This window comes from Macaca mulatta, chromosome 9, assembly GCF_049350105.2.
Source record: "Macaca mulatta isolate MMU2019108-1 chromosome 9, T2T-MMU8v2.0, whole genome shotgun sequence".
Taxonomy (NCBI): domain Eukaryota; kingdom Metazoa; phylum Chordata; class Mammalia; order Primates; family Cercopithecidae; genus Macaca; species Macaca mulatta.
Genome location: NC_133414.1, coordinates 23,249,061 through 23,273,814, shown reverse-complemented (window position 1 = coordinate 23,273,814; position 24,754 = coordinate 23,249,061). Strand labels below are relative to the sequence as shown.

At 39.1% G+C, this 24,754-nt stretch overlaps 1 protein-coding gene across 1 annotated transcript in view; it reads left to right on the top strand.

Annotated features, from left to right (window-relative positions):
- Window positions 1-24,754, top strand: part of DNAJC1 (DnaJ heat shock protein family (Hsp40) member C1) — a 240,445-nt gene that overhangs the window by 201,198 nt on the left and 14,493 nt on the right.

The following is a 24,754-nucleotide window of genomic DNA, read 5'->3' as shown; positions in this document are numbered from 1 at the left end:
AAGTAGCCCATTATGCAAGTGAAGAGGAGGAGGGAAAATCATAAAATTCCCAATTTCATTTCCATAGCTCAACCACAAGGAGATTCCTATTGGGGGAAATTTATATATTGCTGTTATACTGGTTTCAAAAACACGTAAGTGGACTCTTCAATCGAAAATAAGCATTATGCTTTATATCAGTGAACTAAATATATAGTTATTATCTTGGCAAATATATTGCTATTACTTTTAGACTTAGGCTAGCCCTACACAAAATGGTAAACATGATAAGGACTGTCCTTTTGGTTTTTCTGCCTTCATCCTCACTGTCCCCTTACCAGTTTCCTGCTATAGCAATTCTCTTGGTCTGAGCCACATGTCATACTCCTCTCTCTTCCTTCTCTTACCCTCTCAACCTTACAAACTTTTAAAGATATTTAAATTTTAGAAAACGTTCAGGTTTGTTATACAGTTAAACTCGTGTCACGGGGGCTGGTTGTACCACGGAGGCTGGTTGTACAATTATTTCATCACCCAGGTATTAAGCCTAGTACCCAATAGTTATTTTTTCTGCTGCTCTCCCTCCTCCCACCCTTCACCCTCAAGTAGGCCCCAGTGTCTGTTGTTGCCTTCTTTGTGTTGGTGAGTTCTCATCCCCACTTACAAGTGAGAACATGTGGTATCTGGTTTTCTGTTCCTGAGTTAGTTTGCTAAGGCTAGTACCCTCTCCAACTCCATCTTTTGAGATTCCCACGAAAGACATGAGCTTATTCTTTTTTATGGCTGCATAGTATTCCATGGTGTGTATATATAATCACATTTTCTTTATACTATCTATCATTAATGGGATTTAGGTTGATTCCATCCCTTTGCTATTGTGAATAGTGCTGCTGTGAACGTTCACGTGCATGTGTCTTTATGGTAGAATGATTTACATTCCTCTGGGTATATGTACAGTAATAGGATTGCTGAGTCAAAGAAAGGGTAGTTCTGCTTTTGGCTCTTTGAGGAATCACCATACTGCTTTCCACAGTGGTTGAACTAATTTACACTCCTACCTTCAGTGTATAAGAATTCCCTTTTCTCAACAACCTTGCCAGCATTTGTTATTTTTTACTTTTTGATAATAGCCATTCTGACTGGTGTGAGATGGTATCTCATTATGGTTTTGATTTGCATTTCTCTAATGATCAGTGATTGAGCTTTTTTTTATATGCTTGTTGGCTGCATGTATATATTCTTTCGAAGTGTCTATTTGTGTCCTTTGCCCACTTTTTAATGGGGTTATTTCATCTCCTTATCGATGCTAGATATTAGACCTTTGCCAGATGCGAATACTTTCTCCCATTCTGTAGCAAACCAACATTTTTATTTGTAATTGCTTTGGTGATAATAATGATTATTGCATCATTCATTTTTTTAGTATTTAACGCTTTTCAAAACTTTTTTTTTTGAGACAGCGTTTTACTCTTGTTGCCCAGGCTGGAGTGCAATGGCACGATCTCGGCTCACTGCAACCTCCGCCTCCCAGGTTCAAGTGATTCTCCTGCCTCAGCCTCCTTAGTAGCTGGGATTATAGGCATGTGCCACCACACCCGGCCAATTTTGTATTTTCAGTAAAGATAGAGTTTCTCCATGTTGGTCAGGCTGGTCTCGAACTCCTGACCTCAGGTGATCTGCCTGCCTCTGCCGCCTAAATTGCTGGGATTACAGGCGTGAACCACTGCGCCCGGCCTTTTCAAAACATTTAAATATACTTTTATTTGGTTTTTCACAACAACACTGTGAAGTAAATAAGCAACCATTATTTTTCCCTGTTTTACAGCTGAGTAAACTGCTGCTAAGACATTTGTTCAAGGTGACACAGCTGTTAGTAGAACTGGGACAAGATCACATATTTTGATTCCATACTTACGTGTTTTTACCTCTGGTTAATTCTGCTTTATTGATGTTTGTATGGAAGATACTTTAAACTTGTCTAGAGACTTAAATCATTGACCCTTTTTTGATAAAACTCTATGTTCATAGCAAAAACAAAACGTCAAAGAATACACTTAAGCTAAATTTGTTTCTAATCAACCATAATTTCAAAGAGATCTCTGTGAACATTTTTGTATAACATTGCATAAACAATGTATAAACATTGTTTTATATCATTCTAGAGACTAGTGTTTCTGTATAGATGTATGAATATGTATAATTTTAATAGGAGTAATCTACTTTCTGTCCTTTTCACATAGCTCTAGACCATGAGCATCTTTCATGGCAATAGATAAGATCCACATCATTTTTCTAAAGAGTTACATAATAGACTATGCTGCCATGATATCATTAAAGAATATCCTATTGATTGACATTTAAATTGCTTCCTTTTTTTGCTATTTCATTGAGATGGACATGGTGTTTTTTAAAATTGTCTTTTCACTCATATCTATTTTATTAGCTTGTGTGCCTAGAAGTAAAGATTGCATTCCTAGAAGATGCTTAGTTCAAGAATATGAATGTTTTTAGAGCCTCTGAGGGCTCTGAAATTGGTCTGCAGAGAGGTTATAACAATACACATTCCCACTAGTGGTATGTGAGAGGTCACTTCATAGTCCCGTAAAAACCGAACACTACATTTTTCACCATTGCCCATCAAGTGAAAAGTGTTATAGTACTGATTTTTGTTACTTGCAAAAGAAAACACAGGGACTCAGTACAAGGGGTCCACATCTGATGAGGAGTTCTGGTGTGGGACAGAGAAAACAGGGGCAAGATCATTGTTCGGTAAATAATACAGTTAAGTTTTCAGGATGTGGGGACACCTGAGACCACTTTGTAAGAGTCTCTCAAAATCAAGGAAGAGACATGGAAAAGATCTTGGGGATATTTATGAACACTGAGCATACTCAGATCTTTAAACTTTCTGTGGATAGGATGTCTCCAAAGTAAAGGAAATTGGAATGACACAGGTCACTCAGCAACACTAGATTCTGGGGGGTGAGGGAAGAGTGCCTTCACAGTGCTGAGGGGAAATGGTTCTGAATCTAGAACTGACCAAGTGTGATGGTAAATACATGGGGTGAGAACTCGTACCCTTTCCTGGAAATTTTCCTGAGGTCGTACTCCAGCAACAAAAGGAATAAATCGAAGAGGACAACATGGGAGCCAAGAAATGGTGAATCAGGAGAACTAAGGACTGCATGACAGGGACCCTGGGAGGGAGGGAAGTTTCATAGAATAGATAGTATGGCTGAGAACTTGGAAAAATGCATATGTTTAAATGTGGAAAAGAAAAAAAATAGGTGAAGTGCAACAACTAATGCCTATAATCCCAGCGCTTTGATAGGCCAGGGCAGGAGAATCACTTGAGACCAGGAGTTTGCAACCAGCCTGGGTGACATATACCTTCATCTTTACAAAAAAAGAAAAGAAAAATTAGCCGGGTATGGTTGCACACACCTGTGTGCCAGCTATTTGAGAGGCTGGGGCAGGAGGATTACTTGAGCCCAGGAGATCGAGGTTGCAATGAGTCATGATCATGCCACTGCACTCCAGCCTGGGTGATAGAGTGAGACCCTGTCTCAACAACAACAACAAAAAGTAAAAAGCAACCAGAAATTCCACACAGAACAGGAAAACCAGATGTAAGGAGACATAGTTTAAGTTTAATTATACTAAAAAGTAGATTGGTAGAGCACTTGTTTGGTGAATAATATTTACCAGGTCATAATTATGTAATATCTTACATGATGACTTTTTATATTTTAAACATTTTTGATGTTTTACAGATTATTTTTCAGTTTTTAAAATCCACACATTGTGGAGGACCGTGGCATGTTGTTCACCAAAGTAAGTTCTCTCCTTCTCTAGCAGTAGATTGTTGGTCAGGCACATATGTGCCCAACGATATTGCATTCCGAAGCCTCCCAAGCTCTGATATGGCTGTATCACTAATTTCTTTTCAGGAGAACATAAAGTAATGTGTGTTCATATGAGCTCTTATTTATTTTTCCCTCCCACTAAGCTAGAATACTAATATGTCTGCAGCCATGCAAGCAAAGATAGTTTCCCTAAGGAGCTATGGAGAAACAGGCTATAAAGAACCTGAATGAATGCAATAAAAGAAAATTCTTAGATAGTGACAAGTAACATGAAGAAAAATAAAGCAGAGTAAGCAGATAGACACTGATGGAGCTGCGTTTTAAAATAGGGTTCTGAGGAAAGTCCTTTCCAAGAGGTCGTATTTGAGCTAGTATTTGAGCAGAGGTACAAAGCAAGTGAAGGGGCAAGATTGTCTGAGAAGGAGCATTGCTGGTAGAGGAAATTGCACCTACAAAGGTCTGGAGGCAAGAGCATGTCGGGTGTGCAAGGCCCAGCAAAGAGGTCCATATGGCTAAGGCATGAGTAGGAGAAGAAGATTACAGGAAATGAATCTGAGAAGTAGTGGAAGACCAGGCCATATCGGCCCTTTTTGGCCAAGGTGAAAATTTTGGATTTTACCCTGAGCGAGTGGGAAAGCACTGGAAGATTTTGAGTAAAGGAGTGCAGTGATCTAAAAGCATTGTTCTGACTGCTTGGTGGGGAATTGTGAAAGCAGGAAGGAAGGCCAGGTAAGAGGCTATTTTGGTTGTCCCTGCAGAACACAATGGTGGTTTGGACTAGCGGTTGTTGGTAAAGGTGGGAAAGAGATTAGATGCAGGATGTGGTATACAAAGGCATGTTAATTAGCAATGTATACTTGTAACCTTCAGAAGAATTGTGAATGGAAATGATTGCCTGTGTGTGTAAGGTGCATTGTTTTTTGTCATAAGACCTTGTGTACTGCTTTTGTTAAAAAGCCATGTACATGCATGACCTTGATTTTTAAAAATGACTTTTTAAACTGTGAAGAAATAAAACATTTGTCTTTGGATATTTTTCAGGACAGTATATATAGGCCTACCTCATTGTCTGAGTTTGTTTTGTGCTGGTGTAACAGACTACCTGAGAGTAGATAATTTACAAAGAGCTAAGACTGATTTCTTACAATTTTGGAAGCTGAGAAGTCAAGGGGCCCACATATGGCAAGGGCCTTCTTGCTGTGTCCTCCCACTGTAGAACACAGAAGGACAAGAGAGCACGCAACACACAAAGGAAAAAGAAAGGAAGTGGGGCTGGGTGCGGTGGCTCACACCTGTAATCGCAGGACTTTGGAAAGCCGAGGTGGGCAGATCGCGATATCGGGAGATCAAAACCATCCTGTCTAACACTGGGAAACCCCGTCTCTACTAAAAATACAAAAAAATTAGCCAGTCGTGGTGGTGGGCGCCTGTAGTCCCAGCTACCAGGAGGCTGAGGCAGGAGAATGGCATGAACCCGGGAGGTGGAGCTTGCAGTGAGCCGATACCACACCACTGCACTCCAGCCTGGGCAACAGAGCGAGACTCCATCTCAAAAAAAAAAAAAAGAAGAAGAAAGGGGGCTGAACTCATCCTTTTATCAGGACCCCACTCCTGCAATAACCCACTTCCGCCATAAGAGCATTAACCCATTCTTGAGGACAGAGGCCTCCTGAGCTAATTGCTTCCTAAAGGTCCCACCTCTCAACACTATTGCATTGGGGATTCGGTTTCCAACAAATGAACTTTGGAGGACACATTCAAACCATAGCACTCATTTGTTTTAAATTTTTATATTTAAAAAAATTATTGATTTACAGAACTAGGAGACCAATCCTAAAGTGTATCTGCAATTACAAAGGACCCCCAATATCCAAAGCAACCTTGAGAAAGGAGATACCACATTTCCTGATTTCAACATATATTACAAAGTTATTGTAATTAAAACAGTATGGTACTAGCATAAAGACAGACACATAGACCAGTGGAACAGAAAAGAGAACCCAGAAATTAACCCACACATATACAGTCAACTAATCTTCAAAAGGGGGCCAAGAATTACATTACATGGGGAAAGAATGGTCTTTTCACCAAAATGGTGCTTGGAAAACTGAAAGTCCATATGCAAAAGAATGAAACTGGACCCTTACACCATACAAAAAAAAATTTTTTTAATGGATTAAAGTCTTAACTGTAAGACCTGAAGCCATAAAATGCCTAGAAGAAAACACAGGAGAAGGCCTCATGACATTGGTCTTCACAGTGATTTATTGGATTATAACACCAAAAACACAAGCAACAAAATGAAAAATAAAGAAGTGGGACTATCAAACTAAAAAGCTTCTGTACAGCAAAGAAAACAATTAACAGAGTGAAGAGACAAACCATGCACTGGGAGAAAATATTTACAAACCATTTATCTGATAAGGTGTTAATGTCCAAAATATGTAAGGAATTCCTACAACTCAAGAGCAAAAAAAACCCTGATATTTAAATGGACAAAGGATTTCAAAAGACATTTCTACAAAGAAGACATAGAAATGGCCAACAGGTATATGAAAAGGTGCTCAACATCTCTAATCATTAGGGAAATACAAATCAAAATGACAGTAAGATACTTCACATCTCTTAGGACGGCCATCAGCAAAAAAAAAAAAGTGTTGGCAGTGATGTAGAGAAATTGGAACCCTTGTACACTGTTGCTGGGAATGTGAAATGGTACAGTTGTTATAGAAACACTATGAAAGTTCCTACAAAAGTTAAAAATGGAATTATGTGACCTAGCAATTCTAGAAAAACTTCTAGATATATATCCAAAAGAAGTGAAATCAAGATCTCAAAAAGGTATCTGCACTCCCACGTTCATTGCACCATTATGCACAGTAGCCAAGACATGGAAATAGCCTAAATGTCCACTGATGGATGAATGGCTAGAGAAAAATGTAGTATGTACGTATAATAGAATATTATTCATTCATGAAATAGAAGGAATGGCCGGGTGTGGTGGCTGGCACCTGTAATCCTAGTACTTTGGGAGGCTGAGGCGGGCAGATCACCTGAGCTCAAGAGTTCCAGACCAGCCTGCCAACATGGTGAAACCCCGTCTCTACTAAAAATACAATAATTAGCTGGGTGTGGTGGTGCATGCCTGTAATCCCAGCTACTTGGGAGGCTGAGGCAGGAGAATCGCTTGAACCCAGGAGGTGGCGGTTGCAGCAAGCCAAGATCATGCCACTACACTCCAGCCTGGGTGACAGAGTGAGACTCTGTCTCAAAAAAAAAAAAAAAAAAAAAAGGAAACCTCACCATATGTGACAACATGGATGAACCCCTGAGAACATTATGCTAAGTGAAAAAATCTGTAAGGACAGATACTACATGATTCCATTTTTATGAGATATCTAAAATAACCAAATTCACAGAAGCAAAAAGTAGAATGGTGGTTGCCAGGAGCTGAAGCGAGGGAGAAATAGAGAGTTGTTTAATGGATATAAAGTTTTGGTAATATGGATATAAAGTTTTGGTAATAAGTTCTAGAGGTCTGCTGTATTATGTTGTGCATATAGTTAACAGTATTTTACTCTATACCTGATTTAAGAGAGTAAATCTCATGTTATTTTAGTAAATTTGTAGAGTTGTGAAATCGCCACAATCCAGTTTTAGACGTTTTCATCACCTGAAATGTTTCCTCAATCCCATTAGCAGTCATTTCCCACTCCTGTTTTCTCAGGCTATGCTGACCTATTTCCTTTTCAGGAAATTACATTTAAATGGAATCTTATAGTATTTAGTCTTCTGTTCTCTCAGGCTACACTGATCTATTTTCTTTTCAGGAAATTACATTTAAATGGTATCTTACAGTATTTAGTCTTTCACATATGGCTTCTTTCACTTGGCAAAAGGTATTTGAAGTTCATCTGTGTTGTATTTGAAGTTCATCTGTGTTGTTTGAAGTTCATCTGTGTTGTAGCATGTATCAACAGTTCATTTATTCGTATTGTTCAATATTTGGATAAATACCTCATTTTATTTGTTCTCTACTAATTGGTCATTTGTCTTATTTCCACTTTGGTGCTATTAGAATAATACTGCCATGAACATTAATCTGTGTAGTGCTTATTAGCCATTCTTATGTCTTATTTAGTGAAATACCTATTCATAGTTTTTGCCCATATTTTAATTTGGTTGTTTTTCCTTAATTATTGAGTCATAAGAGTTCTTTATATATAGGTTAGACATCCCAAATCTGAAAACCCAAAATTTGAAATGCTCAAAATTCCAGAACATTTTGACCACCACGATGACACTCAAAGGAAATGCTTATTGGAGCATTTCAGATTTCAGGTTTTCAGGTTCAGAATGCTCAGATGGTAAATAGAATACAGATATTACAAAATCCAAATAAATCTGAAATCTGAAACACTTTTGGTCACAAGCATTTTGGAGAAGGAATACTCAACCTGTATATTATGGACTCAAGTCTTTAATCAAATATATGATTTGCAAATATGTTCTCCCACTGTGTGGTTTGTCTTTTTTTTTTTTTTTTTAATGGTGTCATATGAAGTACAGAAGTTTACTTTTAGTAAAGTCCAGTTTATCAATTTTTTTCTTTTATAGATTATGCTTTTTAGTGTTTTACCTAAGAACTTTGCCTAACCCAGGATAGCAAAGAATTTCTCCTATATTTTCTTAGAAGTTTTATAGTTTTAGATCTTATATTTAGGTCTAAGATCCATTTTGAGTTGATTTTTTGTGTTTAAGGAGATGTAAGGGTCAAGTTCATTTTTTTTTTTTTTTGCTCATGGATGTTCATTTGCATTGAATCAATAGATCAATTTGGAGAGAACTGCCATCGATGTTCAAATTCATGAACATGAAATGTCTTTCATTTATTTAGAGCTTTTAAGAGTTCTGTCTTACAGTGTTTTCAGTATGCAAATCTGGTTTTTTTTATTTTAATTAAATGTAGTATTTTTTCAGCTTATGGAGAATTGTTTTCTTTTTCCTCTCTCTCTCACTTTTTTTTTTTTTTTGAAGATAGGAACTCACTCTGTTGCCCAGGAGTGCAGTGGCATGATCATAGATAACTGAAACTTTGAACTGCTTGGCTGAAGGAATCCTTACACCTCAGCCTCTCAAATAGCTGGAACTAGAAGTGCATACCACCACACACCCAACTAATTTTTTTTCTGTGAAGATGGAATCTCACTATGTTACCAAGACCAGTCTCAAACTCCTAACCTCAAGAGATCCTCCCACCTTAGCCTCCCAAAGTGTTGGGATTACAGGCATGAGCCACCTTGCCCTACCAGAATTGTTTTATTTACTTATCTACATTTTTATTTATTTTCTGACAGAGTCTCACTCTGTTGCCCAGGTTGGAATGCAGTAGCGTGACCACTGCTCACTATAGCCTCGACCTCCTAGGCTCAACAAATCCTCCCACTTCAGCCTTCCCAGTAGTTGGGACTACAGGGATGGATCACCATGCCCAGCTCATGTTTTAATTTTTTATTTATAAAGACAGGGCCTCACTATGTTCCCCCAGGCTGGTCTCGAACTCCTGGGCTCAAGAGATCCTCCTGCCTTGACCTCTCAAAGTGTTGGGATTACAGATGTGAGCCACTGTGTCCAGCCAGAATTGTTTTCTTAATTACACTTTCAAATTGTCCATTGCTGGTATGTAGAAAGACAGTGGATTTTTATATACTGGTTTTGGAGCCTGTGGACTTAACTAACATTGATAGTTTAATAGTTCTGTGGATAAAAAGTTTTTCTTCTTCCTTTCCAATCTGGATGCCTTCAGTCCATTTATTTACTTAATGTCTTATTGCACTGGCCAAAACATCTAGTACAATATTGTACAAAAGTGGTGAGTGCAGGCATACTTGCCTTGTTCCTGATCACGGAGGGAAGACATTCAGCCTTTCACCGTTAAGTATGATTTTAGCTGCAGGTTTTTCATAGATGATTTTCTTTCCCGCCCCCACCCCCACCCCCAATATGGAGTTTTGCTCTTGTCGCCCAGGCTGGAGTGCAATGACGTAATCTTGGCTCACTGCAACCTCCACCTCCCGCATTCAAGTGATTCTCCTGCCTCAGCCTCCCAAATAGCTGGGATACAGGCATTCACCACCACGCCCAGCTAATTTTTGTATTTTTAGTAGAGATAGGGTTTCACAACGTTGGCCAGGCTGGTCTTGAATTCCTGACCTCAGATGATCTGCCCTCCTTGGCCTCTCAAAATGCTGGGATTATAGGCGTGAGCCATTGTGCCCGGGCTCATAGATGCTTTTTATCTGAGGAACTTCCCTTCTATTTCTAGCTTAAGAGTTTTTATCATGAATAGACATTGGATTTTGTCACATGATTTTGCTTCATCTGTTGAGATGATCACGATTTTTATCCTGTGTTTTATTAATATGGCATATTATATAAATTGATCTTTGGATGTTAAACCAACCTTATGTTCCCACTTGATCATGTTGTATATACATTTTATATGGTGCTGGATTTGGTTAGCTAATTTTTATTTATTTATTTATTTATTTTTTGAGATAGAGTCTCACTCTGTCACCCAGGCTGGAGAGCAGTGGCACGATCTCAGCTCACTGCAACCTCCGCCTCCTGGGTTCAAGCAATTCTCCTGCTTCAGCCTCTGGAGCAGCTGGGATTACAGGCACCTGCCACTATGCCTGGCTAACTTTTTTGTATTTTTAGTAGAGACCAGGGTTTCACCATGTTGGCCAGGATGGTCTCAAACTCCTGACCGCAAGTGATCCGCCTGCCTCAGCCTCCCAAAGTTCTGGGATTACAGGCATAAGCCACCGCACCCGGCCAAGGTTAGCTAATAATTTATTATGGATTTTTGTTTCTGTGTTCATGAGAGCGAATGGTCTATAGTTTTCTTGGGATGTCTTTGCCTGGCTTTGATATCAGGGTATGCTAGCCTCATAGAATGAGTAGAAAGTGTTCCTTCCTCCCCTAATTTCTGAAAGCTTGTGAACATTTGCTGTTATATCTTCTTTGACTATCTGAAAGAATTCGCCAGTGAAGCCAACTAGGCCTTGGCTTTTCTTATGGGAAGATTTTTAGTTACTAATTCATTTGTTTTTAAGTTATTATAGGTCTATTCAGATTTTCTATTTCTTCTTGATTAAATTTTAGTAATTTCTAGGAATATATTCATTTCATTCACATCAGCGGTTGTGCTCTGAAAGTGCTTGAGTAATAAAAGTGTGGCTGATATTGTCTCCAAATAAGATTTTTTTTTTGACCACAGATTTCATTTCTTTAATGATGGGTGAACTATCCATGTTTTTCATTTCTTTCGGTTACTCTAAGCTGATGGTTTATCAATTTTGTTAATCTTTTCACAAAACCAACTTTTTGTTTCATTGATCTTTGGTATGGTTTTTTTGGTTTCAATTTTATTTCTACTCTGATGTCTATTAATGCTTTCTTTCTGCTAACTTTGGGTTTCGTTTCTTGCTTTTCTAGTCCCTGAAATGCATCATTAGGTTATTTATTTGAAATCTTCCTCCTTGTTTATGGCTATAAACTTCCCTCTAATATTGCTTTTGCTGTATTCAGTAGATTTTGATTTGTTGTGTTTTTAATTTCATTTGTTTCAAGAATGTTTTTAATTTTCTTTTAAATTTTTTTATTGACCAATTGGTTGTTCAGGAGCACATTTAATTTTCATATATTTGTATGATTTTGAAAGTTCCCTTGGTATTAATTTCTAGTTTTGTTTCATTGTGGTCAGAGAGGATACTTGATATGATTTTTACTTTTTAAAAATTTGTTGAGACTTGTTTTGTGGCGTAACATGTGGTCTATCCTGGAGAATGTTCCATGAGCTGATGAGAAGAATGTGTATTCTGTAGCTGTATTGGATAGTGTTCTGTAAATGTTTGTTAGTTCCATTTGGTCTAAGATGCAATTCAAATTCAGTGTTTTCTTGTTGTTGATATCCTGTCTGAATGATCTGTCCACTGCTGAGTGTGGGGTGTCAAAGTTCCCAACTGTTATTGTATTGGAGTCTATCTCTCCCTTTAGATCTAATAATATTTGCTTTTATGTATCTGGGTTCTCCAATGTTGAGTGCATACATATTCACAACTGTGCATATATATTCACATCATGCTGAATTGATCCTTTTATCATCATATAATCACCTTCTTTGTCTCTTTTTGCAGCTTTTCACTTAAAGCCTGTTTTATATAATATAAATATAGCTATGTCTTCTCACTTTTGTTTTCCTTTTGCATGGGGTATGTTTTTCTTCCTTTGCCTTCAATCTGTATGTGTCTTGACAAGTGAAGTGAATTTCTTATACGTAGCATATAGTATAGGTGGGTCATACTTTTAAAAATTTATTCTGCCAGTCTATATCTTTTAAGTGAGGAATTTAATCTGTTTACATTCAAGGTTATTATTGATAAATGAGGACTTACTCCTGTCATTATGTGCTCATTGTTTTCTTGTTGTTTTAGGTATCTTTTTTTTTCGTTTCTTCCTCTCATCATTGTGGTTTGGTGGTTTTCTGTAATATTAAAATTTGATCCTTTTTCTGCTTTGTCTATTTGCTGTAACAGTGAATTTTATACTTCTGAGTGTTTTCATGATTGTGGTTATCATCTTTTTGCTGCCAGATGCAGGACTTCCTTGAGCATTCCTTGTAAGGCCAATGTAGTGGTGATGAATTCTCTTAGTTTTTGCTTGTCTGAGAAAGATTTTCTTTCTATTTTCTGAAAGATAGTTTTGCTGGGTACATTATTCTTTGGTGGGTGTTTTTTTTTGTTGTTGTTGTTTTTGTTTTTTTGGCAGTTCATTGAATACATTATTTCATTCATTCTCTTGTACCTTGCAATGTTTCTCTGGAGAAATCTAATGGGAATCCTCTTAAATGTAACTTGACATTTTTCTCTTGCCATTTTTAGAATTTTCTCTTTGTCTTTGACTTTGAAAATTTGATTGATTATAATGTGCCTCTGGGAGGATCTTTTTGAGTTGAATCTATTTGGGGGTCTCTGGATGCCCCAGATTTGGGAAGTTTTCAACTATTACTTGATTAAATAGGTGTTTTTATGCCTTTTTCCATGTCTTCTTCTTCTGGAACTTCCATAATATGAACACTTATTTACTTCCTGGTGTCTCATAAGTCTTGTAAGCATTTTTTTTACTCTTTTTTGATTTTTTTTTTCCTCTAACTGGGTAATTTCAAATGACCTGTGTTCACACTCAGAGATTTTTTTTTTCTTCTGTTAGATCAAGTCTGCTACTTAAGCTGTCTTTTTTTTTTTTTTTTTTTTAAGCTGGAGTCTCGCTGTGTTGCCCAGGCTGGAGTGCAGTGGCTCAATCTCGGCTCACTGCAACCTCTACCTCCTGGATTCAAGCAGTTCTCATGCTTCAGCCTCCCAAGTAGCTGGGATTACAGGCATGCACCACCATGCCCGGCTAATTTTTGTGTTTTTAGTAAAGGCAAGGTTTCACCATGTTGGCCAGGCTGCTCTTGAACTCCTGGCTTGAACATCCACCCACCTCGGTCTCCCAAAATGCTGGGATTATAGGCGTGAGCCACCACACCTGGCTGTATTTTTTATTTTATTCATTGAATTCTTCAACTGCAGGATTTCTGTTTGATTCTTTTTCATGATATTTATCTCAGTTGAATTTCTTTTTTTTTTTTTTTTTTTTTTTTTTTTTTTTTTTTTTTTTGAGACGGAGTCTCACTCTGCCGCCCAGGCTGGAGTGCAGTGGCCGGATCTCAGCTCACTGCAAGCTCCGCCTCCCGGGTTCACGCCATTCTCCTGCCTCAGCCTCCCGAGTAGTTGGGACTACAGGCGCCTGCCACCGCGCCCGGCTAGTTTTTTGTATTTTTTAGTAGAGACGGGGTTTCACCGTGTTAGCCAGGATGGTCTCGATCTCCTGGCCTCGTGATCCGCCCGTCTCGGCCTCCCAAAGTGCTGGGATTACAGGCTTGAGCCACCGCGCCCGGCCTCTCAGTTGAATTTCTAATTTGTATCCTGATTTTTTTTTCCTAGTTTTGTTGAATTATCTATCTGTGCATTCTTATATCGTGGTGAGTTTCCTTAAGATCATTACTTTTTAATTTCTGTACTGGCAACTTACAGATTTCCTTGTCATTAGGGTTTGTTATTGAAGAGTTGTGTTCCTTTTGTGATGTCATATTTCCTTGATTTTCATATTTCTTATGTCCCTGTATTGATGTCTGTGCATCTTGTGAAACAATAGCCTCTTCCAAACTTTCTAGAGTGGCTTTCATACGTAGAGAAAAACTTGCACCTGGGTCTTACAGTACCAGTTGGGGAGTGGGTGGTAACTCTTTCCACGTAAGTGCAATGGTATAGTCTCTGTGCAGCTTCTTCATCTGTATTCAATGTTAGTAATAAATATGAATGCCTCAGTGGCCTAGGTTGTAGACATTTATGGTTGTGGCAGCAGCGGTAGCATAGGTTGTTAATTCCTTGGTAGCAGGGGCTTTTGGAGTCCTTTTCTCAACTTCCCCACAGTGGGGAAACTTAGCCACAGGAGGATCCCTCTTGCTGTCAGATCTGGCATGGCCTATAAGCAGCTGCCACAGTGGCTAAATTCCAGGTGTGGGTGCTCAGAGCATCTGTGGGGCTGGAGTCCTAAGCTCAGGGTCTTATGAACCTTATTATGACACCAGGGTCTTGGGGTGCAAGCTTGCTCTCTGTGGCAGGGTTGGATGTAGGTTGCTTTTAGTGCTAGCATCTGTGACTCTGAGGTACCTTCTAGCAGCTGATGTCCAGGAGGTCAGGTTGTAGCTGTGATGCTGCCCCTGGGGAGCAGTTCACAGCTCTGGCCTGACTCCAGGGAAGAAGGTGTGCTCTGGAGGTTTGAGCCTAGGCCAGGATATGGCTTTGATTCAGGAGCCTGAACCAGTAGGGCTCAGTGAAAACTCAGGTGCGTAACTCTACAATCTGGGATGGTGGGGCTCAGCAGTATTTCAGTCTCTGTAAGTCCAAGTGCAGTGGCAGCAAGTAGCCCAGAATGGCTGAGCATAGCTGTCGTTTGGGCCATGAGGGGCAGAAAATGGCAGAGCGATAACACTCCTCCCCAAACAGGGAGGTGTCTTAACAGCCCAGACTCTAAGGTGCTGGTCCAGCTCCAGAGAAGCAGGGTACTGGAGTTGTTTGGCCTGTAGGGTAGGGTGTCTGAGCTTAGTCACTGCTCTGTTTCCCTGAGACAAAGGGTAGTACATCAGGTTAGCCCTGGGATGCACAGCTTCTCAGCTCAGCCAAGGCATGAGTTCCCCAGGGGGCAACGTGCTGCTATAGCTCTGGCCTACAGGGGTGTGGCTGCCCAGGCAGCCCAGGCACCATGGATGCAGGGCTCCAGCAAAGCCCTCTTTCCAGTGGAGGCAGTACACAGTTCCAGCTCAGGCCTATAGGGGCAGAGCACAGCCTCAGCTGACAGAGGTAAATGGAGCTGTTCTGTCAAAGCACCCTTTCCTCAGGAGGGAGAAATGGTGCTTAAGCTCCAGCCCAAGGTGATGGGAGGTGGGGGGTGGAAGTTCCACCACTGCTTGATTCCACAGGGAAAGGTGCTCACAGCTGAGCCACTTGGGCATGTCAGACCACTGAGCAAAGGTGCTTTGATAGGAGGGTAGCCTCAGGGATGAAGGGGTGCCATGACTGCTAGCCCCCAGAGCAAGACTACTCCAGCATTAGTTCCAGTTCCAAGATGGTGTGGCATGGTGACCGTGCAGGCCACAGTGGGAGGAACACAGTATTGGCTACTTCTCTGGGGAAGCAAAGCTGTGCAGCTTCTTGGCAGCTCCCTCAGCTGGGCTTAGTGCCTGTGAGGACTGCAAGCGACCCCAGTGGTGAGGCCTGTAGGTGTCTAAGGTGTTGGTGGGAGCTGCTGGGATCCTCTTGCCTACCTTTTCATCAAAGACAGAAGTGGCCACCTGGTTCCCAGCTGATCCTGGCTGGGGGATGGAGTGGCAGAGGACTGGCATTTCCTTGTGTTCTTTATGTGACTGTCCTGAGTTTCTGCACTCACCAGGGTTGCTGTTACTTCTTTGACATGCTCCAGCACTCTCCTTTGGTTATTTCTGTTAAAATGTAGTGGTTTATTCATTGTTTTGTTTTTGGCTGTCTTTATGGAAGGGACAAGCACTAGGGGCCTCTAGTCAGCCATCTTGCTGATGTCACCTCCCCAAATAACTCTATTTCTTCTTCTTCTCCTTCTCCTCCTCCTCTTCTTCCTTCTTTTCTTCTTTCTTCTTTTTTCTCTTCCTCTCCTTCCCCTCCTTCCTCCTTCTCCTTTTTCTTTTTTCTTTTTTTGTGATGGGATCTCGCTCTGTTGCCCAGGCTGGAGTGCAATGGCGCAATCTCGGCTCACTGCAACCTCTATCTCCTGAGTTCAAGCAATTCTCCTGCCTCAGCCTCTTGAGTAGCTGGAACTACAGGCACCCGCCACCATGCCTGGCTAATTTTTGTACTTTTAGTAGAGATGAGGTTTCACCATGTTGCCCAGGCTGGTCTCAAACTCCTGACCTCAGGTGATCCGCCCGCCTCGGCCTCCAAAAATGCTGGAATTACAGGCATGAGCTACCACACCCAGCCAAGACTGTTTCTTCTGAGTAAATTTTACAACATTTGATTTTTCTAGGAATGTATCCCATTAAACTAAATCTGGAAATAAATTGGCATAAGGTTGTTAATATTATTTTATTACGTACTTCCTCCGTTATTATAAAATATAAATATGTAAAACAGCTTAATGAGTAGTTATACAACAAACAAGATTATAATTTTCATTAGTACCAAGAAAATAACATTAATAGCGATATCCGGTAAGGACAGAGGGTAATTGGATAGATAGAAATTCCCATTTTAGTCCAGGCACAGTGGCTCATGCCTATAATCCCAGCACTTTGGGAGGCCAAGGTGGATCCCCTGAGATCAGGAGTTCGAGACCAGCCTGGCCAACATGGTGAAACCCCGTCTCTACTAAAAATACAAAAATTAGCCGCTGTGGTGGCAGATGCCTGCTACTCGGGAGGCTGAGGCATTAGAATCACTTGAACCCAGGAGGCGAAGGCTGCAGTGAGCCGAGATCATGCCAGTGCACTCCAGCCTGGGCGACAGAGCGAGATGCCATCTCAAAAAAAGAAAAAAAAAATGTATATATATATATATTTTTTTCCCATTTTAAAATCAAAACCTCATCATTACGTCTGAAATGAATTTTCAAGAGATTGTTATGGGTGGGAAATCTGAAGGCACCCAAATGTTAGATGAAATGCCTGAATTTACATAGTAAACAACCTAATGTATGATCTGGAATTACTCTTTTCCGCTATCTTTATCATATTATAACTCAGGTGTCAGATGGACCTCTCTGCCTCTTAGAGATCCAGAACCAATGGGCTAAGACCACCAATGACTCTATAGTCCATGAAAAATCTAAAAATATTCCCATTATGTGTGTTAATTCCCAAGGTGTGCACTCTTCTTGCCTCACGCCCCTGTATTCTATGTGTCCCCTTTGTACTATACGACAGTGAATTTCTCAAAAAAGAATCTACTCATCCAAAAGCATTAATGAGCAAGAGTGGATCTAGGTTAAATGGAGCTCGAAGTTTACACAGTGATCGACATTCCTAGTGATCTTATAGGGGAAATGGAGGAACGCCCTATAACAAACAATTTAAAATCCACACATTACATACTAGTTATAGATATCACTGTGGTCCAGTGCCCTTCTTAATCATACTATTTCCAGTTGCTTTTCTCCCTTCCCCTTCTCCTTTTTCTTTTTTCATCTTCCTCTGCCTTCCATTTCCTGTCACTTTCTCTCTTCCAGATTAACCCTCAGCCTGGACTCCATGTTCTTTCCTGTGTTCTACAGAGTACTTTGCCTTTTCCTCTGATGTCCAGGTGGCAGTTGCCATCTAGTCCCAGGAGGGCAGGGAGAGCATTCAACTTCCACTTGGAACACTTGCCAGACTATCCCTTCAACAAAGACAGTTTTATTTTTCAAAGGAATTCTAGAGCCATCTCTAGAATTTTGTTGTATTTTTGACTGCCTACTTTCCCCTGTCAAAGGACATGGAGTAAATGTTCTGGTAAAGGAGTAACAAATACTTGCAGGCCTTGGACCAGAGGATATCCTCCTTCAGTTTTCTTCTTCTACGGAGGACACACCTTGAAGAGGAGCAAAGGCAATAGTTGAGAGAGAGGAACGAGATACCTACCAAGCCTGCTGGATTCTTTCAATCCTTGCAAATTAGTAGGGTGACACATATCACTGGCAGATACATCTGATGAACACTGGGGAAATTGAAGTACAAAGGGCTTGCATCCTGACTACCTCCACACAATGGGAAATTGGCAGTAATGCAGCTTAAGAGTACAGAATTGGCCTCTTTCTTGAGACATGAGGCCAGACCTTCAAATTGCCAGTGTACAAGCCTGTTTGGATTGCTATTTCCTTGCTTTGGCCAATATTGATTTATAAATAAGACCTTTTTAAAGCAAGAAGCTGATTTTTTTTTCTTATAAGCACAGTTCTAATTAATCTGCAGTGTCTTGAATGAATATGCAAGTAAATAGCCCAATTGTAAGCCTCTTGAAATGGATAGGATCATACCTTGCATATACAAACTACCGTTCTCAGTGCAGTGATGTACTAAGTAAATACTTAATAAATCTTTGGTATTTGGGATATTTCATTAATAATGTGACATCCAGTGAACCACACAATATTTGAACTAAAAGGAAATCATGAATGCAATCCTTTTGTTTTATGGACAAAGATGTAAAGTGGGAAGAAAACAGGATTTAAAAGGAAACCTGCCTTAGGTGTTCTGACTCAAGTATATGACTTTGCAGGTCCTGAGATCACTCTGAGCTTCAGTCAGTTTTTTCATCTGTAATATCAGCATTTTTTTTTTCTTTTTTGAGACGGAGTCTCACTCTGTCATCCAGGCTGGAGTGCAGTGGTGTGGTGCCATCTTGGCTCACTGCAACCTCCGCCTCCCAGGTTCAGGCAATTCTCATGCCTCAGCCTCTCAAGTAGCTGGGACTACAGGTGTGCACTACCACGCCCAGCTAATTTTTGTATTTTTTAATAGAGACGTGGTTTTGCTATGTTGGCCAGGCTGGTCTTGAATGCCTGACCTCAGATGATCCACCCGCCTTGGACTCCCAAAGTACTGGGATTACAGGCATGAGCCACTGTACCCAGCCTGTGATACCAGTTTTACAAGGTAGTTGGGGGATGAAATGTGACAGTCTTATGAAAATACTTTGTTAATAGGAATGAACCGTTATGCAATTGTAAATCACATTATCACTTTTGTTACAGATGTGAGTTTTAAAAAGAGATAAAGAAGGCCACAAAACTGGTTATTGTCAGCCCGGGCCTACAACTCGGACCATTCTGACTCTTTCTTAGGCCATGTTGCCCTTTTGGTTTAGCAAAAACGTGATTTCAAACCCTGCATATGTGGCAGCACTGTTCTTTGTCATACTTTGATCTGATAATATCTTCAAAGTGAAATCACTTGGTTTCCTGAGGGTGCTGGGCTAAAAGGGAGTAAATGTGAGAGCAAGGTATTTCATGTCCTGAGAGACTGGCCAGTTTATGTGGCTATGCTCCTAAGGGATTCTGCAAGCAGTGACTCTCACAGGTATCCTTTTGAATATTTGAACCACAGAAATATTCAAGGACTCATTAAGCTCTAATGGAACACTTTGTCATCTTCTTTAGTGACTCATTAAAGCAAAGCATATTTGCAGATTACAAGAAGCCATTTCTTTCTATATCTCCTATTTAAGATTCTTATATAGTCTTTGGATCCTATTAAGTGTTCTGTGTTACTAGTATACTGAATCTGTAATTTGTACTCACTCATCAGAGCCCTATATCTTACCAAAAGGATAGTATCTGCTTTAACTTTAAACCCTGTATCAAATTTACTAGTAATAATCACATACACTTTGAATACTATGAATGATATTCATAAAAGAACTGGTTTAGCTCATAGTATAGTCTGTGGTCTGGTGATGTTATCATACTGCCTAGTAAGGATTTATTTTATTACTCTGAATTATATATAACACCTTCTTACGTATAGTTAAGAATGCAGCAAGTCAATAGAATGGTGATACCTGAGCTATTACATGTTAATGCAATTTAAAATTGCCTCCTTGTCTTAAAATTTGGGGAAACCATTAAAAAGAGAATAATATGGGTGAATATGTATTATGTTGTTACGGTGTTCACTAGTAGAGTAACAGTATCTGCAAAACCACACAACTGTCTTTTTGCATAAGTGTTTTCTCCCAGGAAATGGCTATCCACATTGCTTATAGAGGTAATCAGTTAATGAAAGACCTTCTCTTTTAAAAGTTAAGATGAACACAATTATCATATCATATTTTTCTATCTAGACAGATAATCCACAGAAAAGTTTAAAGACATTAGAGAAATAACAAGAATGAGCACCACTGCTTTCTACCAGTTGGAAACATTTTTCAGGTGGCTTATTTAGGAGGAGAAGGGAGAGGAGAAAAAAAGTACTTTTTCAGAGTGGTTTTTTTAATGTTCAAGTAACAGAACATGCTTTGTGTTTGAACGCTGTAGTAGTTCTCACTTGTAATGAGGGCTAAATTCAAGTGGAAAGTTGACCAAGAGTAAATTTAACAAATGAAAATAACTTCACAGTTACATAATTTTTGTTACTAGAGTAATACTTAAAATATCACTGACAGCCAGAATTTGAAAAATATGACTTAAGGTTATTTTCCAGATTCGGTACTTATTTTATGAGTTACCTGAAGATGCCAGAAATGTGAACATATACTTTATATAGCTCAGAAAATTGGAAAATTCTTCTTTATATTGAACAGAAATACGTAACCACGTAACTGTTAACTGATCCTAGTTCTGGCTTGTGAACTATAGTTTTCATTTTGCTGATTTAATTTTCTGTTAATTTCATCTGTTTTTACTAGAGGGAATGCAACCTATTTTAGTTTTTTTTCATTCACTGTACCCTTACCTATCATAAGTCACAAACTTAGACCGTAGGACCCCAATTTCATAAGCATTTTAGAGATAAATTTGGGCATTAGGAAGAGGAGTTAGAAAGTGTTTTCTGCTTGGAATCGTAATGTGGTGAAACATATTCCACCACAGTTACAATCCATATGACTGTTAATGCACTTTGGATTGTCCAAAAGCCTACCCAAGCCAGTAGCCCACAATATTAGTTCCTCAGATACCAAAGAAGAAGGGGGAGGCCTCATCTGTGTGAAACCTATATAGGAATAAATGTCTTCTCCCAAGAATAAATGTCTTCTCCCAAGAAGAGGCTACAGAAAGTCCCATATCTTCTGAAACTGCACATGATATAAAAATAGAATGACTAGCTGAAAAATTTATTACATACTGTCTGAGAAAATAAACACTAAACATTTTGAGAGTAAATTGGTACCCACTTTACTGAAAGTCATTCAGATCTAAAGGAGAGAAATAAATTTGGTGATGACCATGGTCATGGAAAGATGAATTTACTTTCCCAAACTGACTTACTATCTTACTGAGTCACCCTGGCATTGAGCTTTATATTAGACCACTACTTATTTAGAAGTTTCTTTATCTACCTGGAATCATAAATGATCATTTGAAGATGCCAAACTTGCCCCCAAACAAAAATATTTTGCCATCATCCACCATGTGTATGGCTCTTCCCAAGACAAAAACTAGTGAAAAGGGAAATTCTCAAAAAACAAAAAAAGTCACTTGCAGTTATCATTTTTATGAAACTGTCTTATAACAGCAGGAGATGTAGACTTTGCAGAGTGACTTGAATATTAACATTGGACCACACAGAATTGGAAAATGGACTGTGCTTTGCCTCTGTCTAATGAACCTATTATAAGTTCTAAGTTGGCCTTTTAAGTGAGGGAAAAAAAGGTATGGCCCCAAAATGACAATAGCAATGTCACATCGTTTCCATTATTTGGCAGTAATGATCTGAAGGACTCAGATTATGTGTGATGGATAAGCTAAATTGTGATAGATGCTGTATTCAGAATCTACTACCAGTATAAGGTGACTCTCTTCTCAAACTGAGTCCATGACTCTGTAGAAACAGGAAGCTTGTTCTTGACTATGTATCAGGAAACCTTAAGTCAGTCAAGGCTATGTTCTAATACTAGAATATCAATGCTAGGTGAATGATTCTCTAAGGTAATTCATCCCCACGTGCCATTAGAATGTGTTTACTGGGCAGGATTCTGATGTTAGGGATCCATTTGGCTATAAGAACATACATTAATATGTTTAATATATTAGTTATTCATATAAGATAAAAAATGTATATGAAAGGCTGTAGCATGACTTTAAGATGTTAGAGAGTTATATGAATCTTAAGTTATGAGATTCTGAGGTCACATGTATTTGTGACTTTGCCAGTTGACCTCAAATGAAAAGTTTATATGAACTCCTTGTGTGACCATATATGTCACAACTTACTTATCCAGGCAGGAAGCAGAGAAAAATTTAAATTCTACAAGATAAATCATAAGCTTTTCTTAGAATTATGCTCTTGTGCTTGATTTATTATTTAGGTAAAATGCAATATATTCTGTATCTTTATACATCTTTGTATGTCCTCTAGTAATCTTTAAAGCAAAAAAAAAAATTACTAAGGAGGGACATTTATAAAAAGGCCAATTCAGGAAGATATAACAATTGTAAATATGTATGCGCCTGATAACAGAACACCAAAATACATGATGCAAAAACTGACAGACTTGAATGAAGAGATGGACAGTTAAACAATAATGGTTGGAAATTTCAATAGCTCCCTTTTACCTAACATATTTCAAAAACACGCCATCTAACAATAGAATATACATTTTTCTTTGTACATGGAACATTGTCCAGAATAGACTATATGCTAGGACATCAACAAACATCAGTAAGTTTAAAAGGATAGAAATAATACACAGTATGTTCTTTAATTCTAGTGGAATGATATTAGAAATCAGTATCAGGGAAAAAAAATCAGGGCAAATCAAAAGATGTTTGGGAATTAACACAATCCTAAATAATCAGTGGATCATGGAAGAAATCATGAGGAAAATTGGAAAATTATCAGAGATGAATGAAATTAAGACATGATATACCAAGACTCAAGGAATGCAGCTAGCACACTTCTTAGAGGGAAGTTTATAGCTATAAATGCCTATGTAAGAAAGAAGATCTCAAATCATTAACCTTTCCACCTTAAGATACTAGAAAAAGAACAAACTATACCTAAAGCACACAGAAAAAAGGAAATAACAAAAAAATAGGGCTGCGATATGGTTTGGTTCTGTGTCTTCACCAATTCTATATTAAACTGTAATCCCCAGTGTTGGAGGTGGGGCCTTGTGAGAGGTGATTGGATCATGGGTTGAATTTCCGCCTTTGGTGCTGTTCTCGTGATAGAGGTCTCACAAGATCTGGTTGTTTAAAAGTATGCACCATCTTCCCCTCGCTCTCTGTTCCTCCTGCTCTGGCCATGTGAAGTGCTGTCTCCTAGTTTGCCTTCTGCCATGATTGTAAGTTTCCTGAGGCTTCCCCAGAAGCCAAGCAGATACTGCCATGCTTCCTGTACAGCTTGTGAAACCATGAACCAATTCAGTCTCTTTTCTTTATAAATTACACAGTCTCAGGCATTTCTTTATAGCAATGCAAGAACGGACTAATACAAGCAGAAATGAAAGAAATGGAGGGAGGCTGAGGCAGGAGAATGGCGTGAACCCGGGAGGCGGAGCTTGCAGTGAGCTGAGATCCGGCCACTGCACTCCAGCCTGGTCGACAGAGCGAGACTCCGTCTCAAAAAAAAAAAAAAAAAAAAAAAAAGAAATGGAGAACAGTAAAGAAATAGAGAAAATCAGTGAAACCAAAAGCTGATTCTTGGAAAATACCAAGAAAATAAACATGCATTTAATTTAAGTAAGATTAACCAAGAAAAAAAGAGAAAGGACTCAGATTTCTACAGTCAAAAGTGGGGGGAAAAAAGGATATTACTGCCAATCTTATATAAATAAAAAGGATTATAAAGGAATACACCCATGAATAAATGAATATCAAGAAATTAGATGGCTGTTTTTCTAATAGAAGTGAAATGGATAAATTCCTAGAAAGACACAAACTGCTACAACTGAATCAGAAACAGACAATTTTAATAGATAGACTTGTAATTAGTAAAAAGATTGAATTAGTTATCCAAAACCTATACACAATGAAAAGTCCAAGTCCAGATAGTTTCGCCATTGAATCTACCAAACATTTAAAAAATTCCAGTGCTCTCAAAAAAAAAAAAAAAAGGAAGAGGGGTGAATATTTCTCAGCTCATTTTATGATGGCAGTATTGCATTGATGCAAAACCAAAGACATCGCAAGAAAACTACAGACCAATGTTTTTATAAATATGGATGCAAATAAATATTGACAAATACCACCAAACTGAATTCGGCAGCTTATAAAAAGAATTATCACCATGATGCTAGGCATGGTGGTGTGTACCTGTACTTGCAGCTCCTCAGGAGGCTAAGCAGGGAGAATCCCTTGAGCCCAGGAATTGGAGGATGCAGTGAGCTTTGATCACACCACTGTACTTCAGGCTGGGTGAAGATTTATGTTAAAAAAAAAAAAAAAAAAAAAAAATCACCCTGATCAACCATGGAACGCAAGGTTGGTTAAACATCTCAAGATCAATTAATGTAAATACCTCATGTCAGCAGAATAAAAAGCAGTATCACACGATCATCTCAAGAGAAGTGTTTGAGCCGGACTCAGTGGTTCCCAACACTTTGGGAGGCCAGGGCAGGCTGATCACCTGAGGTCCG